Below are 22,430 nucleotides of genomic sequence, written 5' to 3'. Positions count from 1 at the left end.
GTGGCTTTATTTCTATATTTAATTGACAAAGTTGACACCTCTACTCCAGTTTACGAGACACTAAAATAACTCCAATAAATGACTTCAGCTACTCCAAGCCACTTAATGAATGAACACACTTCAGGGGCTTCGTATCTTCTCGGTTTTATACTCTGAGATTTGAGATTGTCAGCTAACATGGATGACAAAAACATATGGTGAGTTTTCAGTTCTGTTCTGGCCACAGCCTCATTTTGATTGTGACTGTGATGTAGTCAGGAGTTTGTCATATGAGTGATGCCATCTGTTGTTCTGTCATATGGTTGAATTTCACAAAAGGGAAAATAAATGAAATCCAGCCAAAGAATAGCAGTTTTATACAAATTACTGTTCTATCTCCTGTGTACTTACACATAGGGAGTTAAGGCAAAGAGTAGACTTCAGAAGAGGCAGGGTTAGTGGGCAGGGGATATTTAGACATGGCAAACAGATGTCATTTAATTCCCACTTTAAACTTACACATTAAAAATTGCATAACCTCAATTCGCCCCTCACGTTACCTGTCTCCATTTTTACAGTGGGGCTTCTGTTTGTGTGTTGCATCTCATTATGATATTTAAATCAGACTCCCAAAGTTGGGAACCGGTGATTTAAATTTGATCCTCCTAGGACCTGGAAAACTAACAGCGAAATGGAGAGCCAGGGACTGTCCTGCAACAGTTCCCGGCTGTCACCTTCCACTACAGGCTTTCCTGGCCAGCAGCTGGCCAGCCTGCTAATTTTGCCAACTGATGGGTGGGAAAAAGAACAAAAAAATTGATAATGAAGGCCTGACATTATTTTTGCCTTTAGCAATCTTGACAAGGGGACTTCAAAGAGATGTGGGGTCCCTTATTTCCCTTTGAAAAGGGTCAAAATGCCTGCGTTCAGGAGTGGTTAATGGATGCCTGTTGTTTGTCCTAACCCAATATGGTGCGTAATGCCCTTCATGCTGGAAATGCGCAAATGCACCTTGCCCACCATATCGGGAGATAATAGTCTCTATAGTACCCGAGTGTTGTGTGGACCAATTTCTGGACCATGAGAGTTTAGTGGAATATGGTATTGTCTCGTCAGGGAGACTGATTGGTGTTTTCCAGTGCTGTACATTTCTTTGTCCTTATGTACAATTCCAGACAAAACATTAAAATTAGTTATATATATATATATGTAATATATGTACTATATATATACATATACATATATATAATTGTATATCAAGTGCAGCACAGAAACAGGCCCAACTGCTCCATGCTTTTACACGTTTCACAGTTGAACTGAACATAATACAATAATTACACACATTCATCATTTACCTCACTAAAATCTTAGTGACAACATGGTATAGTTTCCCAAATATTGGGCAGGATCTTTAGGCCAGCGAGCGAGGGGGCGGGGCCCACTCGCCGATGCGTAAAATGACGCGGAATGATGTCGGGCAGAACTCCCACGTCACCCCGCGTCATTTCCATTTTCAGGTCAGCAGGGGCGCAGTTGAATCAGCTGTGTGCCCGCCAACCTGTCAACGGCCAATTGAGGCCATTAATAAAACAATTTAGGTAATTGACAGGGCTGGCGGGCTTCAGAAAATGCATAAAACCTCATCCACAGGCAGGATGAGGTTTTATGAGGGTTTTTACATTTTTAATAAAGGTTTGAGTTAAAGTGATGGACAAGTCCCAACTCATGTGACAGTGTCACATGAGGGAACATGTCAGGGAAATTTTTTAAACATTTACCTTAATTCTGAGCCAATCTCCCTGAAGCAGCACTTAGCCTCAAGGAGATCTGTGAGTTCTTTCACGCGTATGCACGGAACAGTGCACTCGTGGCTGAGGGAATCACCCCCCGTCCGCACAGGGAGCGCATAGCGCTTCCTGGTGGACGTCACGCTGGGCAGGCCTTAATTGGCCTGCCTGTGTAAAATGGAGGCGCCCCCAGTTGTGGGCGCCGATTGGAGGTGCGCCTGCCCATGCCCGCTCCTGCACTTCCACCCTGACAGAGGGAAAATTGGTATTAAGAATATTTAGCAATTTTCAGAATTGATGCATTGCTAAAAAAAATGACTGCAATGCCATTTATAAGATCTCAAGGTAATCAGGAGCAAATGGTACCAAAGAATAAGAACCAACCTAAACATTTGTTTCTCTGTATTGATTTTTTTTTAGCATGGAGCATTGAAGGCAGAGTAAGAAATGAATTATACAATTAAAAAATGTAAAGATCACTGAGTCATCCTAGGTCAGTGGCTAAATCTTGGCTGATATCTATTTAAGTCCCTGTTCTTGGGCTGAATTTTCCTGGTCCTATGGAGGTGGGTTAGGAGACGAATCTGGGAGCAAAGTTGGGCAGAGCACGTTAGATTGGCTACGTGACAAGTTCCTCCCTCCAAGCGTCCTTGCAGGAGGCGGGGTCAATACGTCAGCAGCTACCTGCTTAGCAGCTGCAAATTGCCAATTAAGCACATCAATAGGCCAATTTTGGGAAAGGTGCTAGCGGGGATGGTATCTTCCTGTCAGTGGACAGGCCATTCACTGAGGTTGGGATCAGGAAGTTGGGAGGTGGTGGGGGAGGGGTGGGAGGAGGGGGAGGTTGGGTTGGTATTGACATCTCCTCTCTATCACCCCAGCACATGGTCCTCCTGGGATGTGACAGCTGTAGCCGCAGCTGCCTGCCAAACAGGGGAGAGATTCCTCCTCCACAATGATAGCCCGACAGCTGTGGCCATGCATGTGCGTTACTTTTTTGGAATGCTGAAGAAAGCACCTTTATTTTGGAGTGCCTTTGTGGTCTCTTGCATGCCTCAGGAGCACCCACCTGTCCCGGTGGGGCTGCTGGTCAGACATTGCAGCAGGCTCTCTGATCAGGCCTCCTGCTTCCCTGGTCTATCTGCTGTCCTTAATTGCATGGGGCTTCTGGAGGTGGTTTATAATTGGCCATCTCCAGGAAGCTCACGAGTCCTGCCACAGCCACTTCCAGGTTTCCAAACTAGAATTGAGGCTGATAACAGGATCGTGACCCAACTGGGAACATTCAGCCTCTTGAACTCTCAGCTATGTCAATCTTTTGAACAAATCTTAAACCCATTTCAAATGCAAATTTGCCAGCCTACTGCAATGCTGGCCTAGCCAGCGACACCCATAACCCATGAAAGAATGAAAAAAAGAAATGCAGGAAAATATAAATTCCGTTAATCCTGACATTGTACTTTGGTTTTATGAGTATCCTGTTCCCTTTGTCAATGAGTTCAGCCATCACAGGGATATTTTAATGCTAAGCCATCAACTTACAAGAGTTTCAGTGGCAGTTGCGGAACTATATTGGATCTTGATATTTGTGTTGAATTCACATTGCTAAAGGCAGAGAATCAACATGAAGATTATTGTATAATGAGGGCTACATTCATGAGCTGGAGTAGAAAGCATTGCTGCATGTGTATATACATTGACTGAGGAGAGGATCAGGATTCTCTGTGCCAGCCCATTCACTCCCATCCGTGATTGCAAACGTTGCCAACACTCACTGGGATGCATTTTCATCCTCACCAATTTGGCAGTAATTTGGTGCGTTGGATCACGTGTTCTTTATATCAATGGAATGGAAATCAGGTGGGTTTCATGTAATATGGGCAATCCAGCGTGCTGGAATAATGCTTGGACAGTTGAAGGTGAAAACGTACCCTCTTATCACATATGAACAATGGCCAGTCAGGCAAACTAGCAGGAGGCTATAGGTTCACGCAGAAGTGTAACCCCTGCAAAAACAGCTGACTACAGGAGAAAAAAAGAAAAATCCAGAAAATAAGGACAATGAGGGGTAACTGGCTTGCTATAACAGGTATGCTAAGTACAGAAATCTTCCATTCATTCAACGTACAGTAAATCATCCATAGTGTGTGCACTTCACTTGCCTGTTGGTGCTGGGTGAGGCTCCCTGGCAGCAGCAGAAAGTCAAAGCATTACCCTATGCCGCTGTACCTTCAGAAATAGGTGGCAAAATAACAATTCTGTCACTTGGGTCACATATTCTAATGTTACTCAAAAAAGCATCTGATAAAGGCTATGGAAATATTATTCTTCCACATTTTCATAGCTGTCATGTTCATTAAAACTTGGTCTGCTAGTTAAAAATGCATTCCTACTTTGACAACTATCTGAATGACCTTTGTAGAAAATTGTCTTGAAACAAATACAAGGTACTGGTTTGAAAAGCTCCATTTGATCAAATTCCAGATGAGATTTATACTGGTGAGATGTCTGGAGGAGGAGCTGATAAGACTGCATTATTCATGCTATCCCTGAATGAATAAACTTGTTTAATGCCCTTTTTCCCTCTGAAGATTTATAACAACAATTACATATTCTGCCAGAGCTTTGGCTTGACTTTCATATTGTGACTATCGGCATTATAATCAGAGGGACATCAGATATTGAACTGTGTTGGTGATTAATAGCAGTTGGCCACATTTTTAGCAAAGGCTGGGATAAAAATGTCATTTATTGTCAGGCGAGCTTTGTATTTGAAACTTAATTGGTGGGGGCAAAGTGCCTCTGTAGGCTGAAGTGAGTTTTGGGGAAGTTATTGGCTAATTGATGTGTTAAAAATCTAAAAGCCACTTTGCTTCTTTTAATTAAAAAGCTGTTAGTTGCAAAGTTAACTAAAAGTACTGTAAACTAACAGGAATTAATCATTTTTATCCAAGAATTTAAAATTTCCCAAGGGAGTGTGTCATAAATTCCCTGAGAGATGTAAAACTGGTTGACATGAGACAGGGGTAGCAACTGGAATAAGTGTGCACAATTCTAAATTTGACTAGATCCCCTGGAACTTGAATCCCAAATGAATTATGATTTATTTTAAAAAAAGATAAAATTAATTCAATCAAGATTACCAAAGACTCCAAGACACTGCAAAATGCAGCAAATAAAATGGTTGAAAGAAACAAAATGTACCACATTCTCTTGGAGAATGTGGTGTGTGGGGGTGGGGCTGGGGGTAAACGGAGATTTATCCATGACCCTGATCAGAATTGAATGTGTTCGTGGCAGAGTCAGCAGGACATGATGGTGAGGAATACCATCATGTTATGGGACACAGAAGCATTGTGGTTGTTATTTGACAAGTAATCCAGAGGCCTGCTCTAATTATCATGGGCCAGCATTTTTCTGTTCGGCGTGCGGGGACAGGCCCCGCGTGTTATTCCAATCTTTCGTTCGGTGGGCATGCATTGGAGTTGGCTGTGCACCTGCCGAGTTGTCAAATGCCTGTTAAGGCCATTAATAAAATGATTGAACAATTTGTCAGGGCTGCCCATCCAACCTTAAGGTTGGCGGGCAGGTGAAGAGCCCAGGCAGCCTTTGCATTTTTCATGAAACCTCATCCACAGGCGGGATGGGGCTTCATGAAGGGTTTATTTTTTTAATAAATATTTATTGAACACTTGATAAACATGTCCCAGCTCATGTGACACTGTCACATGAGGGGACATGTGTAAATGATTTTTAACTTTTTTTATTCTGCACTTTGAAATTCAACTTTACCTCCCTGAGGCAGTCCCATGCCTCAGGGAGATTTCTGCGCTCTTTCGCGTGCATGCCGATCACAGAAAGTTCTCCCCATGAGCTTAAATCCCACCGTGACACATAGGGAATTTAAATTCGGTGAATTAAATAAAAGTATAAAATCTAGTATCAGCAAAGGTGACCACACAACTACTGGCTTGTTGCAAAAACCCATCAAGCTCATTAATGTCTTTTAGGGAAGGAAATCTCAAGGGCAATTAGAGATGAGCAACAAAGTGCTGGCATTGCCAGTAACGCTCACATATCATGAATGAATAAAAAAATGAGTGCTGAATAGATTGTCTTCCATTTTTCCCATTAGTCCTAATTGCAGAGCTCTCATAGACAAGTGAAACAAATCTAAGGGTAGAAAGTAGTGATAATGAACTGAGCGTTCTTGCCAGTAAAAAGCTTTTTTTTCAAGCAATCCAGTGATTAAATCATTTGTACGTGTTACTGTGCTTCTAAACCTTCTAACGTCCATTTTTTTTATATCCGTGCTAAGGTGAAGACTTTTCCACTTCAGAGTTCATTTTCCAGCTCATTGTGGGCATTGGCAATGCCATGGCACATTGCCACCTGTTCACGACGATTCTCCCAACCCAATGCTGCTACGCCTTTCTTCTGGGATCTTCTGATCCCAGTTGACAAAGAAATGTGCAGTGTCTCTCTGGGAGCTCCATCAGAGCGGAGTAGAGTTGGGAAAAGAGAGGACACGTCCTTTTTTACAGCATTAGCTGCCGCATTCTGGAAAGTTCAAAGGTGCAGTCTTTTAATGAATATTAGTGAATGGATGAGTGAATGGGTGAATGAGAGAATGGGTAGGTGAGTGAGTGAGGTGGTTAGGTAAATTAGATGGGTGAGTGGATGAGGCTGGTAGGTGCATGAGTTGGTAGGTGGACGAGGTGGGTGAGGTAGTTGGGTGGTTGAGTGGGTAATCAGGTGGGTAGTCCTGTCTGCTCCTGGTGTGTGGGGGGGGTGTGTGGGTACTGTGGTTGATGGGGTTAGTCAGGGTGGTCAGATGGTCAGGGAGTAGCCAGATCGGGTTAGAGGGAATAGTCGAGTCTAGTTGGGGGGTTGGTGGAGTGTGGGTTAGGGTTTAATCGGAAGTTCAAACTTCCCAGGCAACTCCCTTGCTCCCAGGACCTTCTGTGAATGTCTCCAACTCTGAGATAAAGTCAGTGATTTAGAGTCCTGGTCCACGCAACTTACCTGGGTAGTTGCCCAGGAAATGTCAGACAGATTAAAACCTGATCTAATACCTGGATAACACTCAAACTGAGCCCCCAATCACTTCCACCACAGCCAACTACCAATTGTCCATTGGAACTTTAAACTTCCCAGGCAATTCCCATGCAGGTTTGCATGTTAGGACCTCTACACGATCCTGATGTGCATCTTCGGTCGTATGCCCAGTCTTCGACAATCCGGAGACGAGAAGATTTGGCCCGACATTTTTCATGTCACACATGACAGTTACCACCAAATGATGAATTTCTGGGCTCACTCAATTAGTAGGTAAATATACCTTGTGATACCACACAAAGTTATACAATTTAAGGAGGTACAGGTTTGATCCCTGATCTCCACTGAGTTAGCTGTGAGATGGGCAAGACCTTAGTGCTCCCACCCCTTACTAAGAAGAATGAGATACCATCTACTGCTTCCACTCCTGAATACTGACCCATAGACTGAATTTTCAAGCCTGCGTTAGGTGCACAGTGGGGAGAATTCCTGGCTATGTTAACACGACTCCTAAAAAAGGTGCCACAGAAGTTAGGATTTTTCATTTTGGTTTAGGGGGTGGAGGTCGGGGTTGGAAGGGGAGGCGGGTTTTTGGGAGTCGGGCCCGCTGCCCTAGAAAGAGTTTACAGGCAGCGGCAGTGGCTGCCAGGCAGGATGAAAGGCCTGCCTCAGTGCTCCAGAACTTGTTCCAGCTGTGAAAACAATAATGAAACAAAAAACAGCCTCCAACACTCATCCCTCACACTTACTCATCCCCACACCCTTCCCATGTCTCATCCATGCCAACCCAGGCCTTCTCATGCCTCCCACCCACTCCTCATGGCCCTAATACTCTCCATGCCAAGCTATGCCCCTGCACTCACCCCCATGGCCTTTTATAGCCCCTATGCCAACTTACAGCCCACTCATGCCAGCCCATGAATTCCACCTGCCACCCTTTGCCCTTACACCCTCCATGTCAACTCACCCATTATCCACCATGGATAGAGCACATAACCCATGCTGAGATCAAATGAAATTCTTAAGTGTTTTTTGATGAATTAGCTACTTTAAAAAACTAGTTGATAAAAAAATCACTACATTTAACCTTTAATCCGTTGTGAGAACAAACGTTTAGATTCATTGCCCTACTTTAAAGCCTTTATAAGTTCTTGGAGCTGTTAAACTGTGAACTGACAAGTACCCCACTGTGATAATGATAGGTTGTGAAATCAATTGTGCAGCACTAATACTGTTATGGTATCCCTCAGGCTTATAGCAATAGACAGAGTGAAATAGCAAGCACTGATTTTTTCCAACACTGTAGACAGCTTTTTCAAATATTTAAATACCTTGCCAGCTCCCTTTGACAGCACTCTTGATAGTACCACTGAACTCGGCAGTTCCAATGAGCCTTTCCACTTTTTATGCACATTCATGTCTAATTTTAGCAATCTCGAAGGGCATCTGATCCCTCCAAAAAGGTATCCCTGGACCATGTTCAAAAAGGTACCCTACCTCTTCAAAGAACTTCAGTAAGTTTAGACCTTCTCCTACCATGCCTAATGTGCACAGGTTGTATTCTCCACTCTCTCCTTACAAAAATCAGATCAGACTGAAGGCAGCTGCACTTTAACATATGCAGCAGCCTTCGTGAACCACGGATGTCCAAAGATCGACACTCCCACGTGCCCCCCCATCTCCCCCAGTGGTCCGCAAAACTGGTGGGAGCTAGGTTTGGAGGGCTTGAGACTCCCAGAGTCAAGTCTCTGGAGCCATTTTCGCACAAATGGAGGACCTCTCCATCTGCATGGAAATTCAGGCCCATGTATGTGAATGCCAGTTAAGGTCAGGAAGGATCAGGGTTTAGCTGCAAAACTGTCTCATGGTCAAACAGCCCGTGGACACGAATTCTCTGAGCTCACTTATTAGAAATGATCAATTGGGCAAGATACAAGGTACCAGAATCATTGCAAATCTATTTATTAGCTATCTGTACTGGTGAGGAAAAAATGAAAAAAATAAAGTATTTGTTTCAGTTTTGTGGATTTGTCAATAATAAATTAGACATTTTCAATGCCAACACTCGTGCCATAAAATGTCAGAAGGAAAAGCTCAGCACATGTTGATGTGAATGGGAGACAGACTGTGAACCTATAGTTAGAAAACTTGGAAAATGTAAATTATTGGAAATATTGTATTGATTGTAAGGAATAAAATCAAAATGTGGTAATGCTGATGGCTATAATATATTTCCAGATGTCAAGTGACTTTGTAAGCCAATCAAGCTTTATCCTCCCAGTTTATCATGCTATACCTCCATATGTGTTACAGGCTGATAAAACAGTCTGGCATTATTTGTTCTAAAATTGATGATAGATATTCAAAATAATAACATGTAAATCAAAATAAAAATGGACATTGTAGGATAGCAGATATTGGTATTATCAGGTTGCCTTCGGCTACACCTTATTAATTCATGCTGACAGATTTCTCTGTTATTACAGAGTTTTGAAATGAACATTCTGACCAGGCTTTTAGTTCCAAGAATCCAAAATGAATCAATCATTAAAAACACATATGACTTAAAAATAATCTTGAATTGAAAGATATGCCACAGGGTATATATTTTGACAAGTCCTGTGATTAAGAATCAGCCTGGTAGTTTTCATACTTGCCTAATTATCCTACTTACAAAAATATTTTCACAAACTGGATGAGACATTAGCATAACATAATAGAGATTGTGTTCAGTTTGTTGCACTGAATGTAATTAATTGATGTTGTGTGACAAGGAAAGAAAATAGATAATGCAGCAAATCATTAAGCGTTCAGTGTCAACCAGGTGGGTGCCTTAGAAACTGCAGAGTAAAAAATATTTTCACTGTCGTGGAACCTATTTGTTCATACACAAGCTGTTTTTTTCAAGATAAAACAAAACATTTTGCATGGATACCAGCAACACCAATGTCAGTAGTGGACAAATAGGTAAAAATAAGTGTTATTTAAATAGCTTCTAAAATGAACTTGAATCGAAATTGTTAATTGAGGATGGAATATAACTTTTCAGAAAGGATATTTAGATACCATAAGTTGAGACTAATAATTTTCTTGGAATTTTTTGCAAGAAAATCCATGGGTTCAAATAGTATGATCAATCATAAACACTAGCACTTTAATATTCTTTTGCAACCACCAATCTAAGCCGGCCCTTCTAATTTGTTTAGCATTTGAAAATTCCCAATTCAGATCAGACTAACTTGGTGAAAATCCATGAAACCAATGACTTCTGAAGGCATCATGTGAAAAATGACAGTAATGTAAGCAAACATATGGAAGGAAAATCATAATGGCACATGATATCAAGATGAGAGAATTTTACTGAAAAATAATATGTTCTATTTTCTGGAGAGATGACAATTATGCACATATCATACAAATGTAAACAACCTGCGCTTTTCACTTAACCAAATGGCACATGGGCCTTGCAAGGAGAATAATAGACAATGGATATAAATCAGGAAGACAACTGAAGACATAGCCAAAAAGCTAAGTTTTGAGGAGGTTTTGAAGTAGGAGAGCAAAATGAAAGAGGTTTAGGCAGAAAAAAATTCATAGGCAGAATCATCCCAGATTTGCACAAAGTGTAGTAGTGGACGGGTAAAATGACCTTTTACCCATCGGCCGCAATGGCAGCTTCTCACGCCATATCATCCCAAATCCGCCACATTAACTATGCATTCCCGGGAAACACGCCTTTATCATGGTGGGCAGGCTCCGATTCACCCACCATGCCGTCACCTCACTGCTTCATCATGCCAGGTACCACACTTAAAGTACAGCTCACGCACACCTCTCAGTGCTTCCAGCCCAGGACTGCTGCAAATAAGACATGGCCCTGAAAGACAAGAAGACTGAAACCCCCCACGTGAAGTTATGTGTCCCTCGAGTGCCTTTAGGATGTTGTGGAGGCCCGCCGTGATGTCCTCTACCCCCACTCTGGCCACAGGAGAGGCAGTTACACTATCATTCCAGCTTGGTAGGCAATGGCAGTGGTGATCAGTGCCATTGCTACACACAAGAGGTTGGCCATCCAATGCAGATATAGGATGAATGATCTCATCCGTGCCACCAGGGTATCTCATCACTCTAAACTCAAACATTCAAGACCATCACACATTCACTGGCATCTCACTCACTGCCACTCAAGGGACATCGCCACTCACTCTCTCACACACACCCTTACATCTCCATCTGGCCTCATCTGCTCTAGAGACTGCTTCCTCAGCCTTCACCATCTTGAGGTGACTTGCACAGATCAACTTGTGCCTCCACACAAACCCTGGGATACACCCCTTCCTCAGTACAGCCTCTTCCCTTGCCTGAGGCCACTTCTTCCCCTTCCCCTAGCAAGTCCTAGCTCTGCAGCTGCACAAAGTTACCCCCACCTTATGTCTGCCCACCTTATGTCTGGTCTGGTAGGTAGAGACCTGCCTGTGAGCCCCCCTAAAAGTGATGTGGTGCTGTCTGTGAAGTCTGGCATGCAAGTGTGCCCGAAGCAAGATGGGCAAACAAACCTCGAAGTCCCAAGTGAAGTGCAGCTCACCAGGTGCACGTTACTTATGTGCAGTTGTGAAACACGTCGGTGTGTGTGGGCAGATGATCCAGCATGTGAGAATGAGTCCGGTGGGCTGGCCTTATAATAATATCCAGATGTATTACAATAAGGTTCCAGATGTCCGATGGCCTGCAAATGACAGGGGGAGTGGACGATTGCAAACTGGTTTCACGACATCATGAAACCAATTTTCGGCCTTCTCGCCATATTATCCGCTCACGCTACCGAGTTGCAAACTTACTCCGCATGGCCCAGATTTTCTGGTTGTATTGACGGAGAAAGTGTCAGTGTCCGCATTACCCTGTAAAATTGGCAGCAACTTCTTGCATCCAAATCTGCAGTTAAATGCGGAAACCTGGCAGCGGCTGTCGGTGATTCCTTGCTCCTCCACAGGGTGCGCTATTGAAATTCCCACAGGCTGCAATCTTCTAGAAATCAATGAACTGACATGAACTTCCCCTTTCATACTGTAATATCACCATTAAACACCACCCCACCCCCGAGGAAGTTATTCCTTGTTAATGAGGGTTAACTGGGTTTTCACTGGCGTACTAACTCATAGCTACTCCCAAACAACTTCTCTAGTTGTGAAAAAAACTGATTATATAATTGTGTAATGCCAAACATTTTGAATATGAATAAAATTTCACAGCTTTTTAATATTTGCTTACAATATTTCAGCTTCTAATGTATATGTCCTAATCCTTATTTTGCTCTCTTTACAATTTATAAAATGAGGGATAATAAGTGAAAGGTCATCGACCTGAAATGCTACCTCTATTTCTCTTTTCACAGATGTTGCTTGACCCATTGAGTATTTCCAGCATTTTCAGTTTTTATTTCAGATTTCCAGAATTGCTTTTGTATTATTTTCTGGTTTTCTACCTGTGAGAATGCTTCGATGTGAATGGCTGCTTATACTACTTGAAGGAATCACTGATCCTGAACACATTGTTATGATCCCAGCTGATGTTAATACTGGACAAGTCAGATCCCAGAGTGAAACTGGCTTGATAGATCCTAACTTTTATTTCTTTTTAGAAACCATGGAGGTAAGTTACTGGATAAATTCATAGGAGCCTGCTGGTGAACTTTTAACACAAAGAATAAAATATTTATTAAAACAAGAAAAACAAACTATATTACACCAGACAAAAAGCTTGGAAAGATCTCAATGCAAACACAAGAAGATGATTCAATTTCCCAATATTCCTTTACCCAGCAATATCTTTACAGGCGCATAAACCAGTGTAGAATGTAGGAGGTTGATCAGTAAGTTCGCAGATGATATGAAAATTGGTAGGGTGGTAAACAGTGAGGAGGATAGCCTTAGACTACAAGAGGATACAGATGGGCTGGTCAGATGGGCTGATCAGTGGCAAATGGAATTTAATCTGGATAAGTGTGAGGTGATGCACTTGGGCAGGACAAACAAGGCACGGGAATACACAATGAATGGTAGGACCCTGGGAAGTACCGAGGATCAGAGGGACCTTGGTGTGCATGTCCACCGGTCCCTTAAGGTAGCGGGACAGGTAGATAAGGTGGTTAAGAAGGCATATGAGAGATACTTGTCTTTATTAGCCGAGGCATAGAATATAAGAGCAGGGAGGTTATGCTGGAACTGTATAAAACCCTGGTTAGGCCACAGCTAGAGTATTGTTCTGGAATCCGCATTAAAGGAAGGATGCGATTGCACTACAGAGAGTGCAGAGGAGATTTACCAGGATGTTGCCTGGGCTGGAGAGGTTTAGTTATGGGGAGAGATTGGATAGACTGGGGTTATTTTCCCTGGAGCAGAGGAGATTGAGGGGGGACATGATTGAGGTGTATAAAATTATGAGGGGCATAGATAGGATAGACAGGAAGGAACTTTTCACCTTGGTGGAGGGATCAATAACCAGGGGGCATAGATTTAAGGTAAAGGGCAGGAGGTTTAGAGGGAATGTGAGGAAGAATCTTTTCACCCAGAGAGTGGTGGGAATCTGGAACTCAATGCCTAAAAGGGTGGTAGAGGCAAAAACCCTCATAACATTTAAGAAGTATTTGGATGCGCACCTGCAATGCCAAGGCGTACAAGGTTATGGGCCTAGTGCTGAAAAATGGGATTAGAATAGTTTGGTACTTGTTTGACTGGCGCAGACTACATGGGCTGAAGGGCCTTTTTCTGTGCTGTAGACCTCTATGACTCTCTGACTCTAATTACCACTAGCCTGACACAAAGGATCCTTGCTTGGGACTGACACATGTGCAAATGGTTTTCTTCCAGTGAATTCTTGAGCATTCAGTTGATGCTTCTCACCCAACTCATAACTCTCCACAAGACACCCAGAACTGCACTCTAGACTCACTATTCTTCAACTGCAGAGCAAACAACTGCGTTCCCTAAACTCAGTCTCCCAGTAGCCTTGTAGTATTGCTTATCTCAGAGAGCTGAAAATCCCCATCTTCACCTTCTGACACACACTGGACTCTCCCCTATCTTTCTCTGTGTCGCAGTATCACTTGACCACTGTTGCTAGTCAAGGGACCCAACACTAAGCCCTGTGGAATGCCACTGGAAACCACTTTACATTCGCTAAAACATCCGTTGATCACTACCCTTTGTTTCCTGTCACTGGGCCAATTTTGGATCTAACTCACCACATTCACCCATATTCCATGAGCTTTTATTTTTCTGACCAGTCTGCTATGGTGGACCTCATCAAATGCCTTACTAAAATCCATGTAGACAGCATCCACTGCACTACTTTCATCAATCCTCTTTGTCATTTCTTAAAAATATTCAATTATTAATATTCCCTGATTAATCCATGCCTTTCTAAGTGACACTTTATCCTGGCTCCCAGAATTAATTCTAATTTGTCCACCACCGAAGTCACGCTGACCATCCTATAATTATTTGGCCTATCCCCTGCAGCATTTTTAAACAATGGTGCAAAGTTCACAGACCTCCAGTCCTCTAGTACCTCACCTGTATCTAGTGAGGATTGAAAAAATTACCCTCAGGCATCTGCTATTTCCTCCTTGGCTTCCTTTAAAAGCCTGGTATACAATCCATCTCACCCTGGTGATTTATCCACCTTCAAGAATGTCAGTTTCTGCCAATCAGTACTTTCTCTCTTTTTATGCTTGTTGTATTTAATATTTCACACTCCTTCTCATTAACTAGAATGTCTGCATTATCCCTCTCCTTAGTGAAGACAGAGACAAAGCAATCATTGAGAACCCTGCCCATAATTTCAACATCAACGCATGTATATCTCTGATGGACCCTAGCCTTTCCTTAGTTATCCTCTTGCTCTTAATGTACCGATAAAACATCTTTGGGATATTTCCTTGATTTTACCTGCCAATATTCTTCCATATCCTCTTTTTGCTTTCCTGATTTTTTTTACTTCACCCTGTATTTTCTATACTCCTCTAGGCTTTGTAACATATTAATTTTTTGTGACTGTCATAAGCTTTTTTCTCTGCTTTATCTTACTCTGTATGCTTCTAGATAACCAGGGGGCTTTAGATTTGGCAGTACCACCCTTTGTCTTTGTGGGGACATATCTACACTGTGCCCGTAGAATCTCGTTTTTGAATGCCTCCCACTGGTCTATCACTGATCTCCTTTCGAGTAGCTGTAGCTTTTGCCGGATCACCTCTCAGCTTTGTAAAATTTGTCTTTCCCCAATTTAGAACCCTTTATTCTTTTCAATAATTATACTAAATCTAACCATATTATGGTCACTCACTCCAAAATGGTCACCCACTGCTGCTTCATCCACTTGCCCAGCTTCATTTCCTAACACTAAGGGCAGAATCGTCCGCGCCCGCTGGCATTGGGCGTGTTCAGTGGCGTGAGCGGACAATATGACGAGAAGGCTAAAAACCGGTACCACGGTGTCGTCAAACCAGTTTGCGATCGTCCACTTATCCCATCAATGGCGGGCCACGTTCCCCACCACTGGACAACGGGAGCTTCATTGTAACACATCAGCATATCATTGTAAGGCCAGTGTGCTGGATTCATCGCACCGCACCCCCACCCCCACCCCGGGCTGGGTTATCCGCCCATGGCGGTATGGTTGCACGCCGACATGTTTCACAACGACACATAAAAAGCGTGAACTTGGCGGGCTCCACTTTGAGGGGAACTCGGAGGTGAGTGCACAGCACTTGCGAGGGTGGCCCGTTGGACTTCAAGGTTGAGCCCAGAATGAAAAAACAGTAAAGACTAGGAAATAAGAATACTGACCTGAACTGGTATTATATACCTTAAAATGGAACACCAGTTAAAAACTGGGAAATAAGTGTACTGGTCCGAACTGTTTTTTTCCTTGTGGGAGGTAACTTTGTGTGGGCAGAGGCGGGGGACAAAGACTGCCCTGCAGTTGAGGTGACTTTTGGGGGGGTGGGGGTGGCATAGGCTGCCCTGTGGCTGAAGGTAGCGCACAAGCACGTGTTGGGTGGGAGGGGGGTGGGCGAGGGAAGCAGCTACACATTAGCAACACCTTGTATAAAGTGACCATTCCTCTGCAGTGAGACAGTTCAGGCGCAGCCACATTGATATGACTGGAGTCAGGCCTCTAGCTTATCTGCCCACTCAAGCAATGCAGAGGCCTGAAAGTGTCACCAAGTGCTCCAGAGCTTTTCATCTCTTGGGCACAGACTGCCAATTAATGAGCATTTTAGTGGTCTGCAGAACAGTTAGAGGACTGGGCACATTGTACAATCTCCTTGCTAAAGCTGGCCATGAAGCAGTCACCAGTGGAGGCGCTCACAGCCGCTTGCATTGTCATCATTTGTACCAGTCTCCCCCATGTTTCAAGCTAATAGTGCAGCTTTGGCTAGAGAAGGTGAGGTTTCGGGCAGCCATACAGCGCACTAATCTCTGACCATCCAAGTGGTGGCCAACACTCTCTGGGATGTGTTAATGGGCCTTCAGACTTAACCAAGAAATTTTCTTAGTATATCCATGCTCACCCACGCATCTCCATCTTTCATCCTGGAGGAGGAGTACATCAGGACCATGGAGCCTGGTGAACTAGCTGCATGCCTTGTGGAGAATAGAGAGCTAAGATGATGGAGAAGAGAGTGACTGAGTGTCTGGCTGTGCAGAGGGAGGATCAGCATTCTCAGGAAGAAGGGGTGGCTGGGACTCCTGCACATGCTGCCCAAGAACCACAGCGAGCTGTCACTGGTCGGTGCCAAGCTAGACCCAGGGTCTATAGACGCTGCCTTTCATTCCTACAAATGGCCAAGAACCATGTCTAGGGAACTGGACGGTCACATCTGCTAGTTACTGCAGGATTTGGTGCCATGTGGACATGGACGGCATCCACTGCCAGTGACCATGAAAGTGACTACAGTGCTCAATTTCTATACCAGTGGCTCCTTTCAGGGCTCCACAAGTGACCTCTATGGGATCTCACAAGCCTTCACCCACAAATGCATCCACGAGGTCTTGGATATCATCTTCGCGAGGGCACACAACTTGGTGCATTTTGCCCGGGATCAGGAGAGCCAGGATGCAAGAGTGATTGGATTTTTCCAGATCTCGTGTTTCACACAGGTGCAGGGTGCCATCGACTGAACTCACGTGGGGCTCAGATTTCCATCGCCACACGCGGTCAACTATGTCAACCACAAGGGATTCCATTTGCTGATTGTGCAGCTGGTGTGCGACCGCCACAAATGCATCCTCCAGGTCTGAGCACAGTTTCCAGGGAGCGTGCACGGCTCTTGCATTCTCAGTTGGTCACAGATTCCTGACGTGCACCCCACACGCCCGAGAGTAAAATAGTGCTCGATGGCGTTGGACAAGCGTCATATACCTTTTCATTCTGCTAAATTCCTGTGCTATATACTTTTTAACCTTTGCTTCTTCTGTCTTGAAGAGTCACTCGCTCATTTTCTGTCTCCTGCTCCCTGCTCTGGGCTTGTCCTCTGTGAATCTGCCCTCAGGTTCCTATCCTCCTGCCAATCTAGTATAAAGCCTCCCCAACCACACTAGCAAATCTCCCTGCACGGACATTTGTCCCAATACTGTTCAGGGTAGACCAACCAGCTTGAACAGATCCCACTTTCCCAGAATGGGTCCCAATGCCCAGAAATCTGAAGCCATCCCTCTTGTACCATTTCTCCAGCCACACGTTCACATGGTGTATTCTCCGGTTTCTATACTCACTAGCATGTGGCCTTGGGAGTAATCCGGAGATTACTACCTTTGAGGTCTTGTTTACTAATCTCTTTCCTAACTCCCTAAACTCAGCCTGCAGGACCTGATCCCTTTTTCTACCTATATTGTTGGTACCAATGTGGTCCATGACTTCTGGCAGTGCATCCTCACCCTCCAGAATGCTCTGAAGCTGATCGGTGATATCCATGTTCCTGGCACCAGGGAGGCATCCTGGAATCATGTCTTTGACCACAGAAGCGCCTGTCTGTTCCCCCAACTGTTCCTCTACCACTATTGCTCTCCTGTCTTTTCTCCTCCTTCCCTGCACAGCTGAGCCACCCATGGTGCTCTGGCCATAACTCTTGCTGCTCTCTCCAGAAGAACCCTCTTCCCCATTGGTACTCAGAACTGAGTACCTGTTAGAAAGTGGGATGTCCTCAGGGGACTGCTGCACTACCTGCTTTGTCTTTCTTGTCTGTCTGGCTGACAGTCCCTCTCTGCCCGCACTTTCGTAAGCTGCGGGCTGACTGCTTCCTGAAACATGCTATCCCTGTAGCTCTCAACCTCGCAAATGACAGCAGCTGCTCGTTGAGTTCCAAGATACAACATTTCTGCATTTGGTGATGCTTTCCACACATGTAGTTGTCCAGGACATGGGTAGCATCCTGGAGTGCCCACATGGCACAGGATGTACACTTGACAGGTGTGAGCAGCCCTGCCATGCCTTGAATTATTTATTTACTGCATTGAAATTGTAAGTTAAGTTTCAAGCTATCAAAGGCATTTTGGCCATCCTTTGTCCATGCAAATTTCTTACCTTTCTTTAACAAGCTTGTCAGGGGATCCAGGGTGAAAATGCATTTGAAGCAGTTCAGAGAAGGTTTACTATACCAATGCAATGAATGGATGGGCTGTCTTCTCAGGCAAGGTTGGACAGGTTAGGCTTGTATCTCCTGGAGTTTAGAAGAGTAAGAGGCAACTTGATTGAAACATATAAGATCCTGAGGTGTCTTGACAGGGTGGATGTGGAAAGGATGCTTCCTCTTGTGGTAGAATCTAGAACTAGGGGTCACTGTTTAAAAATAAGGGGTTGCCCATTTAAGACAGGGATGATGAGAAATTATTTCTCTGAGAGTAGTGAGTCTTTGGCACTGCCTTCCTCAAAAGGCCGTGGAAGCAGAGTCTTTGAATATTTTTAAGGCAGAGCTAGATAGATTCTTGATAAGCAAGGGGATGAAAGGTTATCCGAGGTAAGTGAGAATGTGGAGTTGAGGTTACAAACAGATCAGCCATGATCTTATTAAATGGCAGAGCGGGCTTAAGGGGCCTATTCCTGCTCCATATTCATATGTACAATGCTGAAATTCAGAATGAACATCCAGTAGAATCCACTCATGCCTATTTACTGCAAAATCTCTTGTTTTGTCTTAGGCACTGGAAAATCCAAGGTAGCCCTTATTTTTGCTTCTCTAGGTGCTGCTTGACCTTGTCCCACAGTGTGGCACAAATAAGTTACTTTTGCTTTGGGAAACTCGCTTTTTGCCAAGTTTATGACCAAATTGACTCTTTGTAACCAATCAAACAATTCATTCAAGTGTTGTAAATGTTCCTCCTAGATTTGGCTGAACACAATCATATCATTAAGATATACATAACAGGGGCACAATCCTTCAATGACCTTGTTGGTTAATCTTTGAAAAGTTGAAGGTGCATTTTCATTCTGAAAAGCATAACTTTGCATTGATAAAGTCCACCTGGGGTTACAAAATCCGATATTTCTTTGGCTGTATCGATTAATGGAACATGCCAACAGCCCACTCTGTTCAACTGTTTTTTCCCAAAATCATTAAACTTCTACTCCCTTTTTAATCCATGGTTAAATGGTTGTTTTTCAGATTGGAGGAAGGTTTGTAGTGGAGTTCCCCAGGGGTCAGTGTTGGTACCCTTGCTCTTCCTGATATATCTTAATGATTCAGACTGTGGTGTGCAAGGCATGATTTCAAAATGTGCAGATGATATGGAGATTGGAAGTGTTGTCAGCTGTGATGGGGATAGTCTTGAACTTCAGAAGGACGTAGACACGTTGGTGAATTGGGCAGACAAGTGGCAGATGAAGTTCAATGCAGAGAATTGTGAGGTGATTCATTTTGGCAAGAAAAATATAGTAAGACAGTATATAATAAAGGGACAGCCTCTAAAGGAGGTGCAGGAACAGAGGGACCTCGGTGTATACATACATAGATCACTGAAGATGGCAGGACATGTTGAGAGAGCACTTAATAAAGCAGATAATATCAGGCTTTATTCATAGGTGCACTGAGGACAAGACTAAGGAGCTCATGTTGAACTTGTATAAGACACTAGTTAGGCTTCATCTGGAGTATTGCGTCCAGTTCTGGGCGCCATACTTGAGAAAGGTTGTGAAGGCATTGGAGAGAGAACAGAGGAGATTCACATGAGTGATTCCAGGGATAAATAACTGTAGCTATGAGGATATATTGGAGAGATTGGGTCTCTTTTCCTTGGAGAAAAGAAGGCTGAGAGGAGACTTGATAGAGGTATTCAAGATCCTGAGGGGTATGGACAGGGTAAATAGTGAGAAACTGTTCCCACTCAAGAAAACATCAAGAACTAGAGGCACAGATTCAAAATAATTGGCAAAAGGAGTAAGCGTGATGTGAGGAAAATCTAGAAGGTGGTTGGAGTCTGGAAAATATTTCCTGAAAGGTTGGTGGAGGCAGGTTTGATCGAGGTATTTAAAAGGGAATTGGACTGCTATCTGAAAAGAGAGAATGTGCAAGGTTATGAGGATAAAGCAGGGGAGTGAGACTAGGTGGAATGCTCTTTCAGAAAGCCAGTGCAGACTCGATGGGCCGGTTGGCCTCCTTCTACACTGGAAAAATACTCTGATACTGTGATACTTCAGGGTTTGTAAAACCTCATTAAAAAAAAAATATATATATATACAAACAAACCCAAAAGACTGACCTTTCAAACACAAGTCCACCCAGACTTCTAAGCACCAAGGCTCATACCAAACCTACATGAAACTGAAATCCTTTTTACCTTACTTAACTTAAAAATTATACATTGTTCCTAACAACATGGAGATCTCCTTGGTTTGGCGCCAGATTCAGATTAACATTGGATAAAATGAAATGTATGCTACAGAGATCACTGGGCTTTGGTGGGCAACTTTTTTCAAGGACAACAGCAAGTGCTGTTGCTTCGCTGGTGACGAGAAAATCTAGACCAGTGGTAATAATTTGGAAATCCACACATTGGGGAACAAGGAGGTTGGCTGAAATATCAAACCTTAGCAGTTGAGAAGGGAAACTATCAGGCATGCTTCTATCAAGTTAACCACAGAACTCTATACAAGTCCAAATATATGACAGTACCATTAGCTGGGATGGTTTCACAGAACAGAACAAGCTTTGCATGAGTTTTAATGATACTCTGGCACAAGCATACAGGTACGATGTCTGCAGGTGACGACACTTTATGCATATGTGATGTCAAGTCTGGTAATAAATAACGGGCTGTGGGCTTCTAAAAAAGGTTTCTTAAGCAGTCATATTGACTAATTGGATTTTTTGTCAGCTCATCTGCTTCAAATAAATATTCATTATGTTCCTGTTCTAATTACTTGGTCTGGTTGAGCATATCAAACCAGTTCAGATTTTTGAACACTGTAATGCGGCAAGCTAATCCCAGAACCAAATATTGCTACTGTAGCCAATTACTTCAACTGGGGTGAAAGCCAAGATCTCAGGGTCATTGAAATGTCATTTCTTTCCACTTAGATTTTGTCCCTATAGTGGTATATTTTTGAAGTTGGGGTCAAATATTTGAGACCCCTGCAGTGCATTCTTGCAGCTAACTCTAGCAGGAATGTGGTGGAAGGGCCACAAATTTAATCACAGCTCAGATAGGGTAGACAAGGGTAATGTAGTATATCTTTGGATTTTCAAAAGACCTTTCATAATGTAGAATACTCATCCCTAAGATCAGAATATTTGGAGTCAGGGGGTAGGTAGGAGAATGGGCAGCATGCTGGCTATAAAACAGGAAACAAAGAGCAAGGGTTAAAGGTAGTCAGAATGGCAACCGGTGGGAAATGGTGCTGCACAAGAATCGGTGCTGTTGTTCACCATTTACATGAACAACCTGGATTTGGGAATTAAAAGTACAATTTCTAAATTTACAGCAAATTGGGCAGACAAATAAGACAGAGAGGAACTGTGACAAAATACAGAAAACCATTAATACTCTTGCAAAATGGGAGCGTAACCGACAAAAGCACTTCACAATAGAAAAGCAGAAAAAAGGCGGCCTTTGACAGATGTCAGCTTGATAATGCAAGGGAGGGTCAGAAGGTATACTAGAGGTACTAATTGAGTACTTTGTATTGGTATTTAGCAAGGAAGAGGACTTTGTCAAAGCTATGATAGATGAGGAGGCTGATTGGGTACTGGACGAGAAAAGATAAAGAGGAGGTATGAGAAAGGCAGGATGTACTTCCTGGATAAGTTACCCTGTCTGGATGGAATACATCTTAGGTTGCTGAAGAAAGGAACAGTAGAAATTGCAGAGTTCTGGCCACAATCTTCCAATCCTCTTTGGATACAGGGGTGGTGACAGGTGGTTGCAGGATTACAAATATTACACCCCTGTTCAAAAAAAGAGCAGAAGGATAAAAGGATAAACCTGTCAATTACTGGCCAATCAGTTTAATGTTGGTGGTGGAGAAGCTTTTAGAAACAATAGCCTGGAAGAAAATGAACAGCCACTTGGATAAGCATGGAGGAATAAAAAGAGCCAGCATGAACTTATTCAG

General features: G+C 43.4%; 1 protein-coding gene across 5 annotated transcripts in view; it reads right to left on the bottom strand.

Moving 5' to 3' along the window:
• Nucleotides 1–22,430, bottom strand: part of LOC144679833 (RNA-binding Raly-like protein) — a 1,075,847-nt gene that overhangs the window by 154,543 nt on the left and 898,874 nt on the right. The window lies entirely within an intron of this gene.

Source organism: Cetorhinus maximus, chromosome 4 (genome assembly GCF_964194155.1).
Source record: "Cetorhinus maximus chromosome 4, sCetMax3.hap1.1, whole genome shotgun sequence".
Classification (NCBI taxonomy): domain Eukaryota; kingdom Metazoa; phylum Chordata; class Chondrichthyes; order Lamniformes; family Cetorhinidae; genus Cetorhinus; species Cetorhinus maximus.
The sequence above is the reverse complement of the archived record's forward strand: the minus strand, read 5'-3'. Positions and strand labels throughout refer to the sequence as shown.